At 43.4% G+C, this 15,161-nt stretch overlaps 3 non-coding genes across 3 annotated transcripts; all 3 read left to right on the top strand.

Annotated features, from left to right (window-relative positions):
- Nucleotides 1-362: 362 nt before the first annotated feature.
- On the top strand, nt 363-433 carry trnag-ccc. Its single transcript has one exon. It is a non-coding gene; the product is annotated as a tRNA-Gly (tRNA).
- A 1,690-nt stretch (nt 434-2,123) lies between these two features.
- Nucleotides 2,124-2,205, top strand: trnal-aag. Its single transcript has one exon. It is a non-coding gene; the product is annotated as a tRNA-Leu (tRNA).
- An 8,366-nt stretch (nt 2,206-10,571) lies between these two features.
- Nucleotides 10,572-10,644, top strand: trnak-cuu. Its single transcript has one exon. It is a non-coding gene; the product is annotated as a tRNA-Lys (tRNA).
- The last annotated feature ends 4,517 nt before the right edge of the window (nt 10,645-15,161 follow it).

Raw genomic sequence — 15,161 nt, 5'->3', positions numbered from 1 at the left:
GTGTATCTTTTTCCATCTATTTCTGTAACTCTGAGAGGTCTTGTTGAACAGAATCTAAATTGCCCTGAATATCTCGGAGATTCTTATCCATTCGGTGCAAAATCTCCTCTTCTCGCAGTCTGAGCTCTCGCATTACCAGCTGCGCTCTGTCATTCAGGCTCTGGTGCATTTTAGCAAACTCAGCTGTCACCTGCTCTGCAGATTGCTCGCCTGTTCCTGCAAAACATCAGAAATCACAACAAGTACACACGGAAAAGAGAGACACACCGAGACATCATACCGAGAACACACAGTAAAGAGAGACACACTGGGTAGACATAACCGACATTTACATCCTCAGCAAAATATGTTTTCTCACACACGCATTGGTGGTTCAATGGTAGAATTCTCACCTCCCACGTGGGAGACCCGGGTTCGATTCCCGGCCAATGCATTTTTTTGGTTGGAGTAAAAGATCATCTGACAGACAAGGAATTCAACAATCCCCAGACCTTGTACAGGTGATGGTGAGCGAAAACTACAGGAGGAACCCGGTTGGCGGCCACCTCAGTGATCCAGTCTCCTCACAATTGTGAAGCTGGAAGTGTGAAGCTTATTTCGTCTGGAATGAGAGTGATCAAACGGCCGTCGATCATATTCTCAGGGTATTGCCTCACCGACAAAAACGCTGGCTGCTGATTAATGATTGCAACCTGGAGTCACCTTGACACCAATCTGCACACATGCTGTTGCTGTTCACCAAACACATCTGACGTGGTCGTTGTACAAGATGAGCGATGTCATATGTATTTGGCAACGGTGGGTTTCGAACCCATTTCCCCAAAGTAACTGGAGTCTAAATCCAGCGCTTTAGACCACTCGGCCACAATATCACTCCTGCGTCCTTGTCTGCAAACCGATCTGTACCAACATATCTCACTACTTATCGTCAAATTTCACATAACGGACCCGAGTCCATAATCAGACCACTGCAGACTCAATGATCGCCAAGATTAGCAAACTCATCAATAATTTCAAGCTTTATTAAGGCGATATTCGAACAAAGCTGTTTGGGGAAATATATTTACTCACTGGCTTGCTGCAATGCTTTTCAGGTAAGTGATCAGAAATTAAACTTGTTGCTTGTTTAAAATGTTGCAGAGCATCAGTTTCTTGTTTAGTGGCTGCGTGGCCTTGTGTTTCTACCGTTTGGCTGTTCATATCTTTTTATTTCTAAGACTTTTTATCTCCTTTCTTCAAACTGTATTCGAGAATTTCGGATTGTTGGCTATTATATCCCAACCCAGCAATATCAGGAGTTTTGAAAAAGATCCGAAAGGTAGAGCTGCATCTGATTTTTTTCATTTCCGACAGCCACCAAGTCACTGAAGTTTCCATCGTTTTGCGATTATCACGTTGGACTAACACGTGAAATGTCGCAGGTTCGAAACGTGGCTTAAACACCTATTTCACTTTTATCTAAAAAAAGATTCTTCGGTATTGATGCACATTCACTCTTTTAATTGCAGTGATTGTAGCAGATAAAAGATAGTTAGTATGAAAATAAGTGAGTTTTTGTAAAGACAGTGAAGATTTCAGGCGACAAAAAGGATAAAACGTTGTTCCTGCGGCTGAACTGAATTCTGCTGTAGCTGTAGTTTTGAAGCCAAAGATGTGATATTAAAATATACAGAGTTGGTTCCCGTTTGATCTTCAGTTGTCGATACATTAGCGATCAGAATCTAATACGTTGAAAGCAGTGAGATGGTCAAGCTACTTTTTGCAATTAATATTATCCCTCTTTACAAAGATGATCAGTTTCGAGTTTGCCAATCACAGTAAATCTGTGGCCAACATTTGTGTTTTTCAATAACACTATCTCGCATTTCACACAGGACAACAGAATTCGAGGGTTAGACGTCAAGCTACTGGAGGTGAGAATAGGAGCAGGAACCAATAGGTGTTCAAGTGCAAATTGAAAATAAATAGCGAGTGATCGAGGTGGAGACACACAGAAAGATTTCCACAGGTTGGTGTCTTGTAATTGAAGGTGAACATTGCTGGTGACACTGAAAGGATATCGTCAATGTCGTGAATTTGCTCAATTGCCGGGGAGAATGAAGGGAAACTGATTGGCAGGACGTGGTAGCGTGGCCGAGCGGTCTAAGGCGCTGGATTAAGGCTCCAGTCTCCTCGGAGGCGTGGGTTCGAATCCCACCGCTGCCAATTTGATTTTCCTTTTTATTTTCTGCACATTCTTTTGAACTACAGGATTGTGTGGGAAACAACAAACAAAGACAGTCAATTGTTTGCAGCGATTGCCATTGTCTTCCTACTGACTCTCTGTTTCATTCAACAACTTTTTTAAATCGGTGCACTCGGATTACCGACTCACACGTCAGTAGAAATAGAGTCTACTTATGCACTCTAACGAATCCCCTCATCAATTGAAAAGCTTCGAATTAGTCTCCTCTTAAACTCCTCTGCTCCAAGGAGAATAATCCTTGCTTTTCTTCCCTTGCCTCATAACTTACTGGTCAGCTTCAGGGGAAAGGTAGAGATGTACAGCACCAACGTTTCGGAGGTGCGGGAGAATTGAGTGGTTTAAAGCACGAATATTTGGTTAAAAGTAAGTTTGAAGTTCATCCAGCATTTTGTGTCTGACAAGCAAAATCAATGGCCCTGGAATGGAGGGCAGACAAAGAGATGGAGAGAGTGAAAACAGGATAGGGCAGAACAAAAAGGGTGGAGATGAGAGGACAAGCGGCAGAGAAGAATACTGAATGATACATTTTATTTGAAAAATTACATTTTAAATGAATCGTCGGTAGTGCTGAAAGGCAAAAGTTCCACTGGAATATGAAGGTTTGGAACACCTGTGTCACACATGGAGTCAATGTCGTTGGTGATTTTGACAAGGTTAGTGCTGTTAATGAGGGTGAGGCACTGCGGGGAAAAGAAAGAGCAAACCTGGAAACCAGTGACTTGTTCCAATAGAAGGAAAAGGCAGTTTGGGGATAGGATCTTAACTTGAGAGCATATGGATGGGCTGAGGCTGGTGAGCACTGCTGCTGCTCCTCAGAAGGATGGGATGAAAGCGGTTTTGAGGATGTTCCTTTGGTTCACAAACCTGTTAATGAATAATGCATTAGAGTCGGGAGCAAAAGTGAAGGGTGGGGATGGTTGAGACCGTAGGTTCTGTCGACGTAGAATGGATGATCTATTGGAGCCGAGGAACAACGTAATCTACTCACATTTGGAATTGGGACAGAGGATGGGTAGGGCATGGATTGTGAAGTAGGTGGCTGGTAATGGAAAATAGGAAACTGGTATTTTCCTTTGCCTCGAGTAGGATCATGGAGAAGAAGCACAATTTTGTTGAGGTCAGGGCTGTAGCTGATATGATTTGTTGTGGCCCAACAAGATCTGGTTTTGGACTATGAGGATGGATTGAAGCCAAGATCTTTCAGTGAAACGTTCCTGAGATTTGACGGAGTGGAAGTGACCTACAAGAATCACAGTATGGGAAAAGGCGAGATAAGGTAGATTGAGATGATTGTTCTTGACGGCGGGTGATACAGACACATTGGGTTGAATGGCCTTCTTCCATGACATACATATTTGTGAATCTTCACTTGAAATATTTGAAAGTATATGGGCGGCTCAGTGAAGTTTGGTTACTTTATTCGACACTGTGGACATACGATCCGGCTACACCTACCACCGTGCCACACGCACCAACCGTTGTGCCGGTGGGGTGACCCTCATCTCCAGGCCGTCACAACCCTCTGCCTCTGCTCCGATCGCCTCATCATCTTAGGTGACAACAACAACAACAACAAGATTCCATTTATAAAGCGCCTTTCACGTCAGGAGGACGTCCCAAGGCGCTGCACAGTTGGGTCATGACCCGAGCAGGGGGAAATGGTCAGGGTGAGGGGAGGGGAGGGAGCGAGGAGGGGGGAAATGGTCAGGGTGAGGGGAGGGATGGGAGGGAGCGAGAAGGGGGAAGAGAGTCGAGAGGGGAGCTGAAGGCTCGGTCAAAGAGAAAGGTTTTGAGACCGGCCTTGAAGGAGGAGAGGGAGGAAGCAAGGCGAAGGCACTGGGGGATAGAGTTCCAGAGCCTCGGGGCTGAGAGGCTGAAGGCCCGACCACCAATGGTAGGGCGATTGGGGCGGGGACGTGGAGCAGACCGGAGCCGGAGGAACGGAGGGTACGGGCAGGTAGGTAGGGGGATAGTAGGTTGGAGAGGTAGGAGGGAGCAAGGCCGTGAATGGCCTTGTAGGTGAGGATGAGGATCTTGAAATCAATCCTCTGGGATTTGACTTCAATCTCCACTTCAACCCATCTTGCTCCACCACCTCAGACTTCTACTCTCTCTACTCTCTCTACTCTCTCCTCTCCTCTCTCAACCTCTCCATCCTCATCCACTCGGCTTCCCACACTTACGGTCACCCGCTCGAACTGCTGATCACACGGGATCTCAGCTTCACGGATGTCACCATCACTGACAAGGCCATCTACCACCACTCCATCTCCCTCAACTCCCACTTCCCTCTCGCCACTGCCTCCATACTTACCACTATCTTGTACCTCCCATGGAAGAAAATCTTCCCGAAATTCCTCACTGCTCCTCTGGAGTCCTCTGAACCCCTCCCTCTTTGGCCAACCTCTCGCCCCAAGCCACTCGCTGCGCCTTATCTTCTCCACATCATACTCTCTTCCACGCCGGATGCCCTTGAGACTCCACCCCCACCCTACTGCCTTCTATTCCCCATGCTCCCTCTCTTTCAAATCATCTTTCTATTTCAGGTTAATTCTGACATGAAGAGCAACCCCAGGCTCCTGTTCTTCACCAGCAAACTACTCCGCCGCCCTCCCCGTCATGCCTCGCAGATACGTTCCTCTGACTCTCACTGCGTGAAATGCTCGACTTCCTAGAGTCTCGGACATCGACATCGAGGGAACCCGCTCAGCCGCCACTGACCTCCCAACTTCCAACCACTGACTGCCACCAGCCCACACAATAGCCCATTCGACAATTACCCATTCCTCTTTCCACACTTGTGTACCTGTCACCCCCTCTTCTGACTTCACCAGCATAACCTCCATGAAGCCCAAGACCTGCTCCGTGGACCACATCACCACACCACGCTTGAATCCCAGCTCTACCTCCTTGGACCACTACTCTCCGTCATCAATAATCTCTTCCTGTCATACGGCACTCTTCCTTCCCCTCTCAAAACAGTCATTATCACCCTCAACTTGAAGAAACCTTACCTTGACCCATCACAGCTCTCTGACTACCGGCCCATCTCAAATCTGCCCTTCTTAACGAAGGTCCTTGAGGGAATCGTTGCCTCCCAGCTTCGCTCTTTTCTCTTCTCTTACTTCCTCCACGAATCCCTCCAAACGGGTTTCCGTGCTCCCTCCATTCATCGGGCTGCGGCCTGCTCCACGTTTCCCGCTGATCTGCCCGAACATCCGTGGCCAGGCTTTTAATCTCTGTGCCCCCACACTCTGGAATTCCAGACCCTGGCCTTTGGTCTACGTCCCACCTCTCTGCCTTTGCTCACAACTGCACTACCAATCCCCCATGCTCGGGCCCCGAAACCTAACTGTTTAGCGCTTTGGGTCGTCCTCCAGACGTAAAGGTGACTCTATAAATGTAAGTTTGTTGTTGCTTTTATTGTTGTTGTTGTTGTTGTCCCGATTGTGTAAAGCAATCCTTATCTCCGTATAAACACGCCTGATTCAATATAACAGGACTGGTCTCCTTCTGATAAGACATGTCTCATTAAAACAGACATGATCTGTGTACAACATGTCTGTTGTCTGCATAACATGCCTGTTTCTATATAGCAGGCCTGAACAGTGTATAACAGCCTGGTCCATGTGCAACTTCTCTGTGTAACAGGCCTGGTAGTTTACAACATGCCTGGTCTCTGTATAACAAACCTGTTTTTTGTATAACAGGCCTGGTGTCTCTATAAGAGGCCAGGTATCTGCATAACAAATCGGGTCTGATTATATCAGGAATGGTCTGTATAAAAGTGGACTGATCTGTGTATAGCACGCCTGGTCTCCATGCAACATGCCTGGTCTCCAGAGAACAGGCCTGGTCCCTGAATAACCCTCCTGGTTTACGTATTACCTACCTGATGTACACTTAACGTGCCATTTTGTGCATAAGACTCATGTCTCGGTTTAGATTGATTGGTCTCTGTAAAACAGCCTGGTCTCTGTATAACAGATCAGGTCTATGTATAACATGCCTGGTCTCTGTATAAGAGGCCTGATTTCTTTACACCAGGCCTGGTCTCTGTAAAATATGCCTAGGCTCTGTATAATATGTCTTATTTCTGTATATCAATGCTGTTCTATCTATAACAATCCTGATCTATGAAACCAAGCCTGGTATCTGTATAACAGGCCTGGTATCTGTTTAACATCCTGATTTCTGTGATGAAGGCCTGGTCTCTTTATAATAGGCCTGCTCTGCATTACAGACATAGTCTGTCTATGACAGGGCTGATTTCCCAATTATAGGCCTATCTTTGGCAGAACAGGCCTAACGTCTGTATAACAGGCCTGGTGTGGTGTGTGTATAAAAGACTGTTACATGTATAAGAGATGTCGTGTCTATATAATATGCTGGTTTCTGTATAACAGGCGTGGTTTAACTACAATCGAGCTTGTCTCTGCACAACAGGCCTGATCTCTTTACAAGAGGCCTTACCTGTGTGTAACAGGCCAGCCTCTGTATAACAGGCATTTTCTATGTGGAACTGGCCTCTGTGTAGCAGGCCTTGTCTGGGTATCACAGACCTGGTGTCTGTATAGCAGGCCGTATTTTCTAAATAACAATTCTGGTTTCTGTATAAGAGGATTGTTCCCTGAATATGAGGCCTGTTGTCTTCAAAACAGTTGTGGACTTAGTAAAGTATGACTGTTCTCTCTACATCATGCTTGGTCTATGTATAACAGACTGGTCTATATAACAGGCCTTCTGTCTGCATAACGGTTCTGGTGTCTTTATAGCAGGCCTGTCCAGCGCTTTCGGACGTCGTCCCGACGTGAAAGGCGCTCTATAAATGGAATCTTGTTGTTATTGTTGTTGTTGTTATCTGTACAACAGACCTTTTCTCTGTATTGCAGGCGTGGTTTGTGTTTAACAGGCCAGGTCTCTGTGTAACAGGATGTGTTTTAAGTACAGTAGGCCTATTCTCTTTAAAAAAAGCCTGATGTATATGTAACAGTTCTGGTCTCTGTATAGCAGGATTGTTCTCTGTATAATAGTCATGATTTCGGACAACATGCCTTGTCCCTGTATAGCATACCTTCTCTCTGTATAGCATGACTGGTCTCTGTATATCAGGCCTTGTCTGTGTGTAATAGGGCTGGTATCTCTGTGGCTGCTGCAGATTTCAGGTTCATTGCAGCTTTCTTTATCAACGCTAAAAAAATACAGTCACTACACTAGCCTCCATTGGGCAAAGTACAATACACATTCACTACACTAGCATCCTGTTGGCAGGTAACAGACACAGTGACCACACTGGCCTCCTGTCGGCAGTGTGACGCACAAAGTCACTCCAATTGCTACTTTGGGCAGCGTAACTCACATATAAACAACGATAGCAACATGTGGGCAGTGTAACACAAACACAGTCACTACACAAGTTAACCGTGCTCACGTTAAAAGACAGAGATACGACACTATCCTCCCGTAGGCCGTTTAACACACACAGTCACTACACCAGCCATCTGTGGGTAACTTAACGTACACAATCACTTCATCAGCCTCCTCTGCATAGTATGCCATCATAGTCGCCACACGAGCATTCACTGGGCAGTGTAGCAAACACTCAGTCACCACCACGACATCCTGCTGGCAGTACAACACAAAAGATACTACAGTGACCATCGGTGGAAAGGGTAAAACATAAGCAGTCGCTACACTATCTACTTGTGGGCTGCAACACACACAGTCACCAGATTTTCCTCTTGTGAGAAGTGAAACACACACAATCAATACACTAGGCCCTGTGGGAAGCGTAAGTGTAATATACACAGTCACTACATGGCCTCCTGTAGGCAATGTGACAGACACAATCATTGCAGTAGCAAGCTCTGCACATGCACTCCCTACACCAGCCTATTATTGTGGAGTTCCATAACCTATTGGTTATACCACACGCTTCACTTACCAGAGAATCCGAGTTTGATTACCGGACAGGGCAAAACTTAGGCATATTCCATTACTCCACCCACACGGCTTTCTTTACTTGCACTAAGTAGGAACAAGCTTGTCAGTCAGTTTGATAGATAAGGGTGAATCAGTGAGTGCGGTATATTTGGACTTTCAGAAGGCATTTGATAAGGTGCCGCATAAAAGGTTAGTCCAAACGATAAGGGCCCATGGATTTTGAGGCAGTATATCAACGTGGATTAGGGAATGGTTAACGGGTAGGAAACAAAGAGTAGGGATAAACGGGTGCTTTTCAAATCGGCGGGATGTGACTAGGTGGCAGATGAAGTATTATGTAGGGAAATGCGAAGTCATCTGCCTAGGTAGCAAAAACAGTAGAGCGTCGTTATTTTTTAGAAGGGGAGACGTTGTAATGTGTTAGCGTCTAGAAGGACTTGGGTGTTCTTGCACACCAATCACAGAAAGTTAGCTTGCAGGTACAGTGAGCAATTAGGAAGACGAATTTTATGTTAGCATTAATTATAAAAGGATTAGAGTATAAGAGTAGGGAAGTCGTGCAGCAACTGTCCAGAACCCTGTTGAGATCACAGCTGGAATACTGTGTGTAGTTTTGGTCTCCTGATTTAAGGAAGGATGCATTTGCCTTGGAGGTGGTGCAGCGTAGATATACTAGGTTCGTACCAGGGATGAAAGGGATGAGATGCGAGGACAGGCTGACCAATTTGGGCCTATATTCTCTATATTATAGAATTAGAGGAAATCTTATTGCAAAAGGGATTAAGGGATATGGGGATAAGACAGTGTTAGTTTATTAGCTAGTGTTAGATTTGAAGATCAGCCATGATTTAATGGGGGGGCGGGGGCAGGCTCGAAGTGCCGAATGGCCCACTCGTGCTCCTACATGTTACGTTATGTTAGGTTAGTTACACAAAAGACATTAACTCAGAAAGAGACGTACACAGATAAATAAATATACAGATATATGTCGAGAGATATGTACAGAAAGGCAGAGTCGCCCCATCTTTGGGGTTTCAGGTAACCCTTCCACTCTTTATATTCCTGTGTGAAATAGAACTTCTTGTTGTTGAATGATATAAAAGAATTTTCCACATCTGACATTAATTGCCACACTGTAAAGTGATATTTTATTTTAACAGTAGTGTAGATTGAACTCAATAAATAGTTTCATAATATCATTGCTTTTAGCTTGTTGGACTCTGTTCTGCAGTTCTTCGAGAACTTGAGTTCAAACAGGAACCAACTCTTCACATGTTCATGTCACATTATTTGCTTCAAAGCGACAACGACAACGTAACTCATTTCAGTAGCAGGAAAACTGTTTCATTTTTATTTTGTTTCCTGAAATCTTTATACGTTTCTGTCCTTAGAAAATTGCAATTTTGTTTCATGGTAACTGTATTTTATAAGTGGCCAAACCACTTCAATTCAAAGAGTTTGTGTGGATCAACACTTAAGAATGATTTTTAGAAATATAAAATTAATGAATGTTTATGCCAGGTTTCGAATCTGAGACTTAACACGTCTGAGGCGAACGTCATAACCGCTACACTAAAGAAATTTCAGTGATTTGATCACCGTCGAGAAATGGATAGAAGTGAAATGCTTCTCCACCCACGTTCCGGTTCTTTGACAAAAAATCCGGAAAATGCAGGATTGGAATTTAGCAGCTGAACTAATGTAATCTTTCGAGTTCACCTCGAAGGAAATGAATTAAAAAGATGCAGATATACGAGGAGCCAAACATTATAAAGATCAGGCCCACGAAGCCCTGAAATAAGTAATTGGTACGTTGCAAAAATTGTCAAACAAAGGAAACCTGAACCCAAAAAACGATTAAAATTTCTGAAGATTTATTTGAAAAGCCGTGCAGCAGATATTGAAAAAAAATTCCGCAATGAGCTATGTGGAATACCGCCTTAATAGTGCTTGAAACTATTGATGAAGTTAATGAATTCGGCGCTTTTCTACTCCACAAAGGTCAACCGATGGTCGGAGAGTCGACGGGGCTTCCGTCATGGCAGGATAAACTTTTAAGCTAAGTAGTGAGAGATGTGGTACAAATTATTGTTATTATTATTAGTATTATTATTGTCTGTCTATAAGGCAATAACCTGAGAATTTGATGCTGTAAATCACCGTTTGATCACTTTCAAACCAGTTTGGATTAGCTTTACAATTCCGTTCAATGGCAAAAGGTAAATCTCTTCTGAGAAGTAATTTGTCCTTCAAATCCGAATTCATGCGGAAGTACGGAGGTAGAAAGTACAATTTCCAAGATCAGGAAAATTCTTGCACACAGAGAAACCAGGCTACTGAATAACTTTTCCACAACACAACCTAAGCAGTAGACAATATGAGGGCCCGGCCAGCTCAGTCGGTCCAGCATGAGACTCTTAATCTCAGGGTCGTGGGTTCAAGCCCCACGTTGGGCGTTGCACTTTTAAAGTTAAAGTTTCGATTACATTCTTTCTTCAGTGTGACTAGAAATCGAAGCAGCATTCGCGCATATGTCGACAAAAATCACTCTTGTAACTGAGGCAAACCTTTTATACTAAATTGAAAATTAAGCATCAATGGTGGAGAAAAGCTGATGCATCAAATTCAGAAAACTACCAATATAGAAATCGGTATGTAATTGTACAAATGTCCATCAGTTGGTCAAAAGAGCCCGTCATCGTCGAGTATGGCGTTGAAGTCAAGGTCTATGTTGAACTCAGCGTATACAGTTCATCGAGTTATCAATTCACTTTCTTCAGTGTGATCTGTGTCATTGACGAGAGTTCGACATAGTGACTAAGCTATGCATATGACATTCTGCAGAATATGTACTGAAGGTCTAATGAACTACTGTACACTCTGTAACAATGTCAGTGCTATCGTAAAGCCTTTCGTCGAGACGTCAATACGCATTGACTATCTAAGAATCGAACTGAAATCAGTGTCTTGAAGTCAAGACAGATCTTGAGTTCAGAAATGCAGTCGGAAGTTGGTTCTGCTTGGCCAATCGAGTACTCTAGCTGTCGACTGACTGATACGTCCAAGCTGACTGTACCGAGTCTTCGATAACGAAAATCCTCAACAAAACAATAATAAATGGTCATCATAGACGTTTGGGACTTGCTGTCAATGGCTCGCGTGCCAATATACAGTCAATTCACTTTACAGTGTGTTCTGTGAAGCGCTTTGGGACGTCCTCCCGACGTGAAAAGCGCTATATCAAATGCAAGGATTATTATTATTATTATTATTATCAATGGAGCGTTTGATGTCCCACCGAACCAACTTTCCCTTGGATCAACATAAAAGTTAATTGTCTTTCACAACTTGGCTTTGTTTGCTTCATGTAAACAACTATGACTGTCCAATCTATCGTGGGAGATCTGGGGCCCGAAATGTATCGCAAAAGAGGTTCTGTGCCCTTAGTTTGAAATAAAGTATGCATTGTACATATATTGCATTCATTATGCACCGAAACGAAGGGTTTTGCCCACAAAGTACACAGTAAATTAATTGTGCATTGCAGTATTTGACGTTGTTTTAGAAATCTAAAATAGGTGATGAGCTTCTGGATAATATGCAAGTCTTATTATTATAAGGAATGAATAAAAATGGAATCGATGTTGAAACAAAAGTGTAATTATTGGTTTGACGACCATCTCAGCTAAGACCTTCTGCATTTCAAATCGTAACATGGCAATATTTCAATGAAGTGCACGATCAACCACTGATGTCTTTTTGTTGCCAATTTATTATTTTAAAGATTGCTTTCCACAAGCCTGCAAGCTTTACGTTCTGGTTATGTGAAGGGTTCAGTTAAACTGTTAGTGTGTTCTCGTATCAATTTAATTTAGTTGTCAAATGAGCAAATGGGCAATGTTACGAAATTTGTTTTTCAGACCCATAGTATTTCGCATATGGAATGTCTTTCCGGCAGAATCAGGTCAATAAGACCAGTTTAACAGTTCAGTTAAAGTATAAGTGTGATCGCGTGATAAGAACTTATTGATTTAATTCAGTTGTCAAACGAGTAAATGGGAAATTTTCTTTTCAGACACATAGTATTTAGAATATGGAATGTCTTACGACTCTTCCCTTCACAAGCAGCAAATCATGCAACACTCTGCAGCTTGTGTACTGTCACGCAGCAGGATCCCTGACCCCATCAGTCCCACTTTCGCCCGACTCCACTAGATCCCCATCGCCCAGAGGATCAAGTTCAAGATGCACGTCCTCCCCTTGAAGGACATCCATGGCCTTGCACCCTCCTACGTCTCTGAACTGCTGACTTCCTACCAATCTGCCCGTTCCCTCCGTTCATAGACTCCGGCCTGCTCCATGTCTCACGCCCGACCCGCCCTCCCATCGGCGGCCGGTCTTTCAGCCTCTCTGCACCCACAATCTGGAAATCCATCTCACGGTCACTTCGCCTCACTTCCACCCTTGCCTCCTTCAAGGCCGCACTCAAGACACTACTCTTTGACCGTGCCTTTGGTCTCCCTCCCACCTCTCTGCCTTCGCTCATTCCCAAACCACCCCTCTCCAAATCTCGGGCAAAGACACCTGAATGTTAAGCGCTTTGGGATGTCCTCCCGACGTGAAAGGCGCACAAAAGGCAATTTTGTTCTACTTCTTGTTGGTGTCTTGCCGCCAGAGTCCACATTAGAATTCCAAAGGAACCAATTGAATATCTAAACCGGTTATGTCGATTAATTTTTTTGCCCAACTGAGTTCTGACAAATGTGGAAACCATCACCTTGCTTCGGAAATTCTAAACCAAGCTGAGAACTCTTTGCTGCTCAGCTGCACAAGTAAAATCCCAGAGGAATGGTATGTTGAAAGGGCATTTAAATGACACCGAAGGATCCGTTCTTAAAAAAAGCCAAACCTGACATAATCTGGGATGGTCATATGGCCTTTTTCTGTGCTTTACATGTGCATAATCCCATTTCGAAATGAAACAGCAACATGTTACAGCAACTAGTTACATTTGTATAGCGCCTCCCACGTCAGGAGGACGTCCTCATTAGCCACTTCAACGATAGCTTGACCCCCGTTTGAGGTCAGAATCAGGAAGGACTGAAATTCAAGAAAGTAAGACATAATTTTCAGAATTTACCCGTTCATTATCCACATAATTACTGGGAAGAGCAGCGACAATTGATGTTCATTAATGTTTGCCTATTTTTGTATGCAGTCGGTTCATTCCAGGCCGTGCAAAAATATTTCCCTGACCAGGAATCGAACCCGGGCTGCGGCGGTGAAAGCGCCGAATCCTGACGACTAGACGGTCAGGGAACACGATTGCACATGATTACACTGTTCAATAATACATGCTACGTTTTTATGTGGAGAATATCTCATTGAGCTTTACAGAACCATGAGCTCTTATCACAATCGTGTTCGCAAACGACAGTAAGAAATTACACTGACAAATTTAAATGATTTAACGATTTCTTTATTTTCTATAAGAATAAGGATGCCTTTCGTAAAAGTTCAAACAAAATAACTTTTCAAATAAAGTGTTGTGACGAAGAGAAATATTAAAATTATTGTGAGGATGAAATTGGACAGATTAGCATTGATACATATATTGTAGAAAACAATATAAAATTTCGTGTTCTTGAATTTTGCTGCTTCTAGCTTCCGCAATCAAACAGATGATATGGAATAGCACTGGATATTGGACATGATGTCAAGCAGTGAAACGCCTCAGAAAGAAATGTCCAACCGTTCAAAAGCACCAACAGACATCAGTTTACGTTACATATTATAGTTATTGGACTCAGAATAATTGAAGATAAATCCCATGAAAGAATTGCGGAACACACTCACAACTGCCGATTCAGTGACAATCGCTGGCACCAGAAACACAAGGTTACTTGGCTGCATTCAGTGGCTGTTTTCGAGACGAGAGTAAGGGGACCCTCGGTCTGTGCATTTCTATTGTGCACTACTGTAAGACCTCGATTTTCGTGGGAAAGAGCATTGCAGGTTTGTGTTGATGCAGTGTTGCAGTGTGTCAGCGCTGCAGTTAAATTCGCAATTTAAAAAAATATCTCTCACATCCAAAATATACTGAACTGAAACTGACGCTTATCTACAGTGACAAGACTCTTATATTTTTAACAACATTTAAAACAGTTTCCAAAAGCAGTGTTCATAAATTAGTGCTTATTTGATACACATAAAGTTTTGAATCAATTTGAACTTCATTTAAACGTCTGTTGTGGCGGAATAAGGAGAATGATGTGCAAATACTTCCACATCATAAGGTGATCAGTGGCTCCATCTATTTGTGTTTACATTTCAGCTTGGAATAGCTCATTTAGAGATGCTGTAAATTTTTATCAAACCAAGGGTTGCCTGTGACAACAGTTAAGTTAATAAAAGGCAATATTTTTCTGTGGCAGAAGGATGTAGAAAGAAGTCTCTGTTGCGCAATCGTTCAGGGCGTTCGGCTGTTATCTGAAAGATTGGTGAATAAAGCCCACTCAGGGACGTGCCTCTTTTGGCGTAAATATATTCTGTTTCAATTATTTCTTCGCAATTGAAATAATATCGTGAAAAACTTCGTAACAGTGTATCATTTAGTTTTGCTTTAGTGACAATGTTCTGGGCTTTTCAACCGACATATTGTTGGAACACTTGATTTCGTTTTCAAAGCACAAGTCGCAGGACATGTTGGACTTCTTTCATCGGCAGGAAGACTTCGACCTGGGCCTTGTGGCCTCACTTGACTCCTGTTAGTGTCTCAATATTCCTTCAGGACTATCATATAGATACGAGGATTTGTAAAGGCTCGCAATCCGCAATATCAGTTACAGTCAGGAACCCCTCGACTCAAACAATCCACAAACTCAGCATTAGAAAGGCTGACAAACCAGAAGTTAAAAACCATGTTTGTTTGAAATTCAGTTAAGAATCGATTAAACCAGAATTCACGAATTCC

Source organism: Callorhinchus milii, unplaced genomic scaffold (genome assembly GCF_018977255.1).
Source record: "Callorhinchus milii isolate IMCB2004 unplaced genomic scaffold, IMCB_Cmil_1.0 Scaffold156, whole genome shotgun sequence".
Taxonomy (NCBI): Eukaryota; Metazoa; Chordata; class Chondrichthyes; order Chimaeriformes; family Callorhinchidae; genus Callorhinchus; species Callorhinchus milii.
The sequence above is the reverse complement of the archived record's forward strand: the minus strand, read 5'-3'. Positions and strand labels throughout refer to the sequence as shown.